Below are 9,438 nucleotides of genomic sequence, written 5' to 3' on the forward strand. Positions count from 1 at the left end.
GGGATAGCGGAGACAGGCTGGAAAACCCTGAGAGGAGTAGAAAAGATGATCGAGGCCAGGCACGGTGGCTCACGCCTGTAATCTCAGTACTTTGGGAAGCCAAGGTGTGTGGATCAGCTGAGGTCAGGAGTTTGAGACTAGCCTGACCATACATGGTGAAATTCTGTCTCTACTAAAAATACAAAATTAGCCGGGCGTGATGGCACATGCTTATAATCCCAGCTACTTAGGAGGTTGAGGCAGGGGTGTCACTTGAACCCGAGAGGCCGAGGGTGCAGTGAGCCGAGATCGCACCATTGCACTCCAGCCTGGGTGACAGAGCGAGATTCCATCTCAAAAAAAAAAAAAAAGAAAGAAAGAAAAAAGAAAAGAAAAGAAAAGATGATCAAGATGGGTAAGCATCTGACTCCAAGGTCAGAATGCCTAGGTTTGAATCCTAGCTCTGACATTTGGTAGCCCTATAAACTTAGTGAATCATTTAACCTCTCTTTCCTTCAATAGCCTCATTGGCAACATGGAACTGATAGCAGCCTCTGCTACACAGAGTGTGGCTATCACTGACTATGTTCATATATGGAAAGCATGGAGAACAGTGTCTGGTGGATATTGAGCGCTACAGAAAGAAGTATTAGTGAAAATAACAGTGGCAATGACAATAATATAAATGGATGTTTACATTTGGGGAAGAAGAAGAAAGGAAAAGGGTAAAAGAAGCAGCAAAAGGAAACCGAAACAGAGAGAACTTATCAAATAAGTTCTCATGGAAATAAAGAGTTAAGAGAGTTTTAGGCTGGAGAGGTTAATTAACAATATTAAATGCTGGAGAAAGGGCCAGGGAAATCATACCTGAGAAAATGTCCCTAGCTTTGGGAGGTTTGAGGCCATTGATGACCTTAAGGAAAGCAGTTACAATAGACAATGGCAAGCAGCAGCCAGTGTTTAAGTGAGGGGAACAGGGTAAGAAACAAGAAGTACAGGCTATTCATTCAAGAATTTTAAAGGGGAAAAAGGAGGGGGAATAAGAGAGTTACCAATAGGATTGCAGCACATAAAGTAGATTTGTTTTAAGGTTGGTAAATCTTAATATATCAAAAGACAGAGAAGAGGTCCACAGAAAGAAAGAGAATGAGGCAACAAGTTAAAAGTAGAAAAAACTGATGAGGTTGGATGTGTGAGGAGGCAGTGGGAATTCAACCATGGCACAGGGAGGGGAGTGCGGAAGAGGGAAGGGCCATGCCTGTCCTCAGAAAAGAGAAGGAAGGGACAGGAGAACATGCAGATAAATATTGAGGTGGAGAGAGGGGACAGTGAGGGGGCTGAATTTAAAGGGAAACGTTCTTCCCATTAAAGTGAGGTCCATTTTCCAGGGATGCTTGAGAGTTATTGAGTTGAGAGTTTGAGAAAAAAAAAATAATTTAAAGAAAAAAAATCACTCCTGGTTTCTGTATGATGTATTACATGACTGCCTAGGAGACTCAATTATCGCATTTTTGTGACCAACTTCAGCAACTCTTGGTCACATGGAAGCTAGATGCAAAGTCCAAGATTGGCAGGTCCAGAGCACAGGTGTTCCAGGACACTAAGAAGAGCGCAGCTGAGACACCTGACCAGGCTAGGTAGGAGAAATGTGAAGCCAGGAGAGACTGTAAGGACTAGAAGAGCAGAGACAGTACCATACTTAAGGTTTTGTTAAGAATAAAAAAAAATACAAAAACGGTATGTAGGAAGTAAAGTACTAGGAGGGCAGTTATGGCTGGGAAGAAAGGCAGAGGTGGGACCACAGAACTAGAGACACTAAAAGTCGAGAGCCTCCTGTTAGGGATGATCCCTTGACTTTGGGGATGAGCTAGAGAGTCGTTTCAGAAGGACGGGTCCCCAGATGTCCTCGGCCAACCCAGATCTCCCCTGCTCCTGCTTATAATTCTCAACTGTAGGATGTGCTGGGAATGCAACCTCTCGAGATAAGAAGGAATAGTCTACAACAGCCCAGGCTCTGTTCCCATTCCTCTTATAATAGTGATATAGGAGTTAAGAAGAAATTACTTAGGCAGATAGTGAGGGTACAGGAGTAAGGCTTTTCCTTTTTAATGAAAAGCCGCCCAAATCATTTTCTAACAAAGATCAGCCTGTAAAATTGAGCTGCATAGACAAGCAAGCTGGAAGCTTGCACAGGTGAATGCCGTCAGGAAAAATGCTACCTGGGACTAGACATGTTCAAAATGGCGGCTCCATCGTCCCTCCTCTTTGCCAGCCACGTGTACAGTAAGGAGCAGACAAGATTGCGCCAGTCAGGTGGAAAGTCTATTTGCATAATAAGATTAGGGTGGGGTGGGCAGCCATACATGCGCGCTATGTAAACATCACCTGATCAAACCAATCTGTAAGCCCTACCTAAATTAAACATTGCCCCCTCAAGCCTGCCTATAAAATGCAGCGAACTCCACCAACCCCTCTTTCCTTTTGGAAGCCCCTCACTCTCATGAGAGAGAGGGCGGTTCTCCTTTGTCTTTCTTTTGCCTGTTAAACGTCCGCTCCTAAATTCCTCGTGTGTGTCCGTGTCCGAAATTTTCTTGGCGCTGGACTGCGAACCCCGGGTATTTACCTCAGACAACGACACCACTTCAATAGAATGTCCTGCAATGCTTTAGCCCCGCAATCCCAATCTTCCCCCGGGAAACCCAGAGCAGAGTGCTTTGGGGGTCCCCTGGCGGTGGTACGATGTGGGGCATGCACAGACAAATTCCATGTGCCACACGCAGCTTCCCTTTCCCTTGGGAGACGAACTTGTCAGGAATCCTAGGCTTCTTTTGTTTCTTGTCTGTCTGTGAGTATTACAGTTGCTTCACTTAATTTGTCGTGCATGTGTTCCGTCTTACCAGACTGGTGCAAGTGTTGGAAACTTCAGATTGGTAACTGGTGCACACCAAGCCTGCTTCACAGTAGTAGGTGCCAAGGAGCTGCTAGGCCTATCCTGTTTCATCCAAGAGGAAAGCCCCACTAATCCTTTTCCTATGTCTAACTTTTTTCTTGCTTCAGTCCAGAGACCAAAATTAAAATGTAAAGGGTAGGATTCTACAAGACAAACGCTATGTTTTCTATTCATTTCTTTGTTATCATTGTTATTATTATTGTCATTATTGTTATCCTTTAACTTGTCATTTTAAAGACAACCTTTGGAGAGAAGGGGGAAAAATCACATGTGCTCAGATCCCATCTCAAACCGGAACCACGCTTTTTGATTCTCAGTGTAGAGCTCATTAGTGCTGCCTGGGTTACTTCTACCAAAAAAAAACAGCTCTGGTCTAGGATTTCCTAAAATAACAGAGACCAGAAACTCTTTTCCTGAGCTTGCCAAACGTGTGTGCTTCTATGACTTTGAAAATACCTGTGCTTTAGCTTGGAACACTCTTCCTACTCTTGCCTACTTAGAAAATTCTAACTTATCCCTCAAGTCTCAGTAGAAGTAGTACTTGTTCTATGCAGCTCCCACGGATTCACTCAAAGAGCAAGTACCACAGGGACAGTATTTTTTAAATAATGCCTGAGAGTTCCTTAGATCGGCAGGTTGTGTTCCTTCCCTGCACACCAGCTACCACCAAAGCCAAGCCAATAAAACTTAACTCTCCATCTGAGTCCATTTTGTTTTTGTATTTTGCTATAACAGCATATTACAGACCAGGTATTCTGTGTAAATACAAATGGTAGCAATTCTAGCAAAATACAAATGGACTAAGCATTTGTATTTTGCTATAACAACATACCACAGACTGAATCATTTATAAACCAAAGAAGTTCATTTGGCTCATGGTTCTGGAAGCTAGGACGTTTAAGATTGAGGGGTCACGGCCGGGCGTGATGGCTCACTCCTGTAATCCCAGCACTTTGGGAGGCCGAGGCGGGTGGATCACCTGAGGTCAGGAGTTCGAGACCAGCGTGGCCAACATGGTGAAACCCTGTCTCTACTAAACTATATATATATATATAATATATATATTTATAAATATATAAATATATATATAAACTATATATAAATATATTTTTATATAATTATATATATATAAATTAACCTGGTGTAGTGGCAGGTGCCTGTAATCCCAGCTACTTGGGAGGCTGAGGCAGGAGAATCGCTTGAACCCAGGAGGTGGAGGTTACAGTGAGCTGAGATGGTGCCACTGCACTCCAGTCTGGGGGACAAGTATGAGACTTCATCTCAAAAAAAAAAAGAAAGAAAAAGAAAAGATTGAGGGGTCATATCTGGTGAGGGTCTCTTCCTGTGTCATAACATGGTAGAAGGCATTACATGGCAAGAGCACAGGAGAGAGAGAGGGACAGAAGGGGGCCAAATTCATCCTTTTCTCAGGAAACCATTCCCACAATAACAGCATGAATCCACTTACGAGGGCAGAGCCCTCCTGACTTCATCACCTCTTAAAGGTCTCACCTCTCAACACTGTTGCATTGGGGATTCAGTTTCAACACGCGAACCTTGGGGGATACATTCAAACCACAGCACTCCTCTAGCAAGAAAGAACATATGACAAAGAAAATGTCTTTTCCAGGGAGAATGGGAAATGGAAATCTGGACTTTTCTAGCCCAGAAGAGGGTAGAAAGACAAAGAGAAGCTGAAGGCAGTCAGGCCACAATTGATTCGTAACATCCATGTGTCATGGTTTCCCACTTACCAGGTAGGTTGGAGGATTAGGATAAAAGAAATGAAAGGACATGTGTTTTGTGTGTGCCCCAGTTTCTATTTGGAATTCAGATGAGACTGCTGGGCTTGGTGGCCCATTAGCAGCATGGTGTGCTGCACTGAGTAAAAATGGCGGCACGCTGTGGTGGGGAAGAAAGCTTTGGTTATCATTCTCAGGCATCCCTTGACTTCTGTGGCAGAAGTAGCCCCACTTGCCCTGTGGAGAAAGGGAAAGTACCTGATGGTGCTGGCCAGGGAGTGAGTAGAGAGAGGAATGGTAATGTGGAAAGGGGTGGGAAGGTCACCAAATAGCCAAGGGCCTCTGGGCAGCCTTGGCCTCCAAGCCCCATGGGGTTCCTGCAGTGCCAGGAAGTACTGACGAGAGCCCAGTCAGCAGAGAAAGACCCTGAGGCCAAGATAACATGGGGCACAAGTCCCTCTGTCCGTCACCATCCTTAGTGATACGCAGGCAGAGGTCACTGCATGCAGAGCCTGGGGAACATAAAGGGCAACAAAGTGTCCAGCAAATGTGCCAATAAGACATTTTTCTTCCCCACCTCCACAAGAGCACGAGTGAGTCAACCCCCACTGCCAGACACTCATGTCATTTTGGAATAGGTCACAGTGAAAGGGAAGAAAACTAAAACACTAAATGTATATTAGAAAGGAATTAAATTACTTATAAAAGTTGATTTATGCCAGAAGAAATGGAGCTAAATTAACGAATCTTAATTGACTATTTAACTCAGTAACTAATTTCACTAGCTAGGTTGAGATAACTAACTAGTTAAAGCCAACACACACATAGATGCAGACACACGACACAGATCAAGTTGGACGGGGACCTGCAGTAAAGACCATTACCTAACATAGAGAGGCTACATTTTCTCTTTAAATATTTGTAAGTTTATGATCCTGTTATGCAAAGCCCATACTATATTGTAATTGTTTACTGATACTTATATTCTCACATTAAACTGAGGTTTTGAGAGTCAAGACCCTGTATGTTCAACTTCTAATTCTTCAATAATTCCTGGCATACAAGAAGTCCCTAAAAATATTTGCAGAATAAAGGAAGAGAAGAATCAGAGTTGACAAGGTAGTGTGAGAATAACCACTGGGCAATCTTAATTGACATGCATAACAGCAAAATAGACTCAAGAATCCAACCAAGACAATCTACCTCTGTCTTGGCTTTTGACGAGCTTTAGTTCTGAGTTTTCTTAGTGTCTGTTCTCCTTTATTTATTTTTTCCTTTCTTGCTCCACCGAAGCATTAAGAAGAAAAGAAAACAGAAGACTTTACCTAATGAGCTCTTCCAAATGTTTCTGAGCATCCCCTCCCCTCCTCTGAATGTGTTTGAATGCCACTGTAGAGGTACAGGAATGATAAGGGAAGCAGGCAAGCGACATGTGCTGTGAGAAACCAGGAAGTCAAAGCACACATGCACGCACACACACAGTTAACCAACAAGTGACCCAGTCATAATGGTATTTTAATAAATACATAGATGTAAATATACATACATATATATGCTGAAAAAATATATAAGGCAAATACAAACTAGTCTACCTGAAAGCCTAGACATTATTTTACCCTATGTTCTATCCAGTCTTGCTCCATAATAGGAAACAATACGAAACACTGCTAAGTAGCCTTTAAAAATAATCTTTGCATATTAGTCTGTCTTCACACTACTATAAAGATACTACCTAAGACTGGGTAATTTATAAACAAAAGAGGTTTAATTGACTCACAGTTCAGCATGGCTGGGGAAGCCTCAGGAAACTTACAATTGTGGCGGAAGGGGAAGCAGCCAACTTTTTCACAAATCAGAAGGAGACAGAAGAGTGAGCAAAGTGGGAAGGATCCCTTATAAAACTATCAGCTCTCGTGAGAACTCACTCACTACCACGAGAGCAGCATGGGGGAAACCACCCCATGATCCAGTAACCTCCCACTAGGCCCCTCCCTTGACACGTGGGGACTATGGAGATTACAATTCCAGATGAGATTTGGGTGGTGACATAGAGCCAAACCATATCACTTTGCAATTGCTTATAGGAGTGCCATGATGAGTTTGACCAAATTCTGCTAAAAGGAATCTTGTAAAATAGGACCAGTGTCTCTAAAGGCATTAGAATTAGGGTGAAGGGAGGAAGGGAAGACCTAGCTGAGTCACAGTGCGGTTGACTCCTGGACACCATTTTCTCCTCCTATCATCCCCCTGCTATTCTGCAGAGCAGGACATCAAAAATGTACATTTTCCAAGATCCTGGTCAGATTCTACTCTGAAGGAGCACTCACATGTGATTTGGAAGGCAGAGAGAAGCAGTCATCACAGTGGTGCTCCTCTGGCAGTGAGGGACACATGGGGGCTTTGAAAGATGTGGGATTTTGGATGAGCTGCGAGAGTTCTGGAGGCAGCTGCATCTGCTGGAGACCTTACAACCTGCTGCCTCGCTCAAAGCTAAGTCATCTCCTGTATTAAATTCCTTCCTTCTTGAAACACCTGGAGTTGTTTCCATTTCTTTGAACATCCCTGATGCCATGGAACTTAACAGTTTGTCTTATTCTATAGTGAAACAGAGAACACATTTTTAGGGAATGCTAGCAAGAGATGAGCTTTTATAAATCCCACCCCTCCTTAATCCACCAGCAAATCCTTTTTTCCTGTCTTACAAGTCAACTTGCATAGTCACTTCCTAATCCTATGATGATCACTCCAGGGCGAACACCCCTAGGTCCCATCCAGTCCTCCTCATCTAACACAAGACATAGATAGAGGCTCAGCACTGCTGCTTTTTCTGTGTCGTCTGCATTGCTCTCATGGTCAAAGGTCTTCTGTGGCTATATCTTCCCACCTCAGAGCTGAAACGCTCTTACCATCCAGTCCCTCCAGAGCCTGGCTCTCCCCAGCCACCTTTACAACACTTCCCTAGCCCATCACATCTCTAGCCAGGCTGCTCTCCCTCCTTTCACCAGCACACCACATGCATCATACCTTGCTTCCTTTGTTCAGGCTTTCGCTCCCTGAGAATGCCCTCGCTCATCTGCCTGGTCCCGCCACATTTGCAGAGACAACTCATATCTTAGCTCCTCCATGAAGACTTCCCTAACCACACAAAATTCCATCAATACCTTGCTTCTCAGAACTGAAATATTTAAGCATAGGAGACTGCCTCCCAAGTCCAGCTCAAATTGTTGACCCAGAGACTTAGAAGTTAAATGCATGGCTATTGCTTTAAACTACCATCAGCCCTCTGTATCCATAGGTTCCACACCTGTGGATTCAACCAAGTGCAGATAGGAAATATTTTTTATAAAAATTTCATCAGTACTGAACATGCACACTTCTTTCTTTGTCATTATTCCCTAAACAACACAGTATAATAACTTATTTATATAACATTTACATTGTATTAGATATAAGTAATATAAAGATGATTTAAAGTATATGGGAGGATGTGTGTAGGTGGTAAGCAAATACTACTCCATTTTATAGCAGGGAGTTGCATCATCTGTGGATTGTTGGTATCCAAGGAAGGGGGTCCTGATAACCACAGATATCAAGGGATGACCACTCTACCTTTTGGGGTGGTTTTTCGGCAGACACTAATGGCTAAAGATTGCTCCAGCTCCTATGGTATCTTTTCCACATGGCAACCAGCAATCTTTTTACACTGGATATCAAAGCACACTCCTTCCCTGTCCGGCTTCTCCTGCACCATGTCCCCAACATGAGCAGCCAGTCACTCCATTTTCATTACACTGGTCCTTTTGCTCTTCCCTAAAGAAACCATGCTTGTTCCCACCTCAAGACACTGGCAGGTGCTGTTCCAACCATCTGGAAAGCTGTTTTCTTAGAACTTCACATAACTCCCTCCCCTTCACTGCGTCTCACTTCTCTACTCAAATATCAGCACCTCAGAGAAGCCTTCTCAGATAATTCTTTCTACCATGCCTTCTCTTCAGGCTCTGTCCTCTTACTCTACTTCATTTTTCTGTTTTTATGCAATACTTCTATGACGTATGTATTTGTTCACTGGTTTATTTTCCATCACTCTAAAAAGGAAGCTTTCCGAGGATGAAGAGGCAAGTGCCTCATGGACCATTATCCCCCTAATAGCAAAAACTGTGCCCACCACATAGCAGCAGCTCAGGAAAGATTTGCAGATTGAAAACATGAATGATTCTATTTCAACCCATTGAGCAATGTTTGGGATAGAGTGAGTCTTACACTCTAGAACTCAAGTTAGACCAGATGACTAGAAATCTTTCTGTATCTAAAAGTATGTTTCCAATAATGAACAAAATCAAATGTAAAAGTTGTTTTTCTTTTTATATGGCATTATAGTCATTTTGATGTGACACTGACATAGTTCTTGTTATGTTGTTTCCCTTTTATAACACAATTTGAATAATTTAAGGACAACCCTGTAAGATCTGCAACAATTGAAGGCAAAGCCAGAAAATGTTATTTCAAGAGTCTTATGATTTGCAATCCTCACCAGCTCTGTGTAATTTTGTTGTGTCTTGTGGTAAAGGCATGAGGTGGAACATGTAGTCCACCCTAGGAAGAGGAATAGGAGCAAACATTTAAACATGCAGACACGTTAACATTGAACTGGCTATTTCTTTTATTGATATCAACAAGCTTTGGCTGCCCCAACATTCAGCGATACTCAGGATAGTCACAGAATTAAAGGTAGCCCAGCCTTTTCTAGCTATACCCTACTTAAGCTAG

Source organism: Macaca mulatta, chromosome 4 (assembly GCF_049350105.2).
Source record: "Macaca mulatta isolate MMU2019108-1 chromosome 4, T2T-MMU8v2.0, whole genome shotgun sequence".
Lineage (NCBI taxonomy): Eukaryota > Metazoa > Chordata > Mammalia > Primates > Cercopithecidae > Macaca > Macaca mulatta.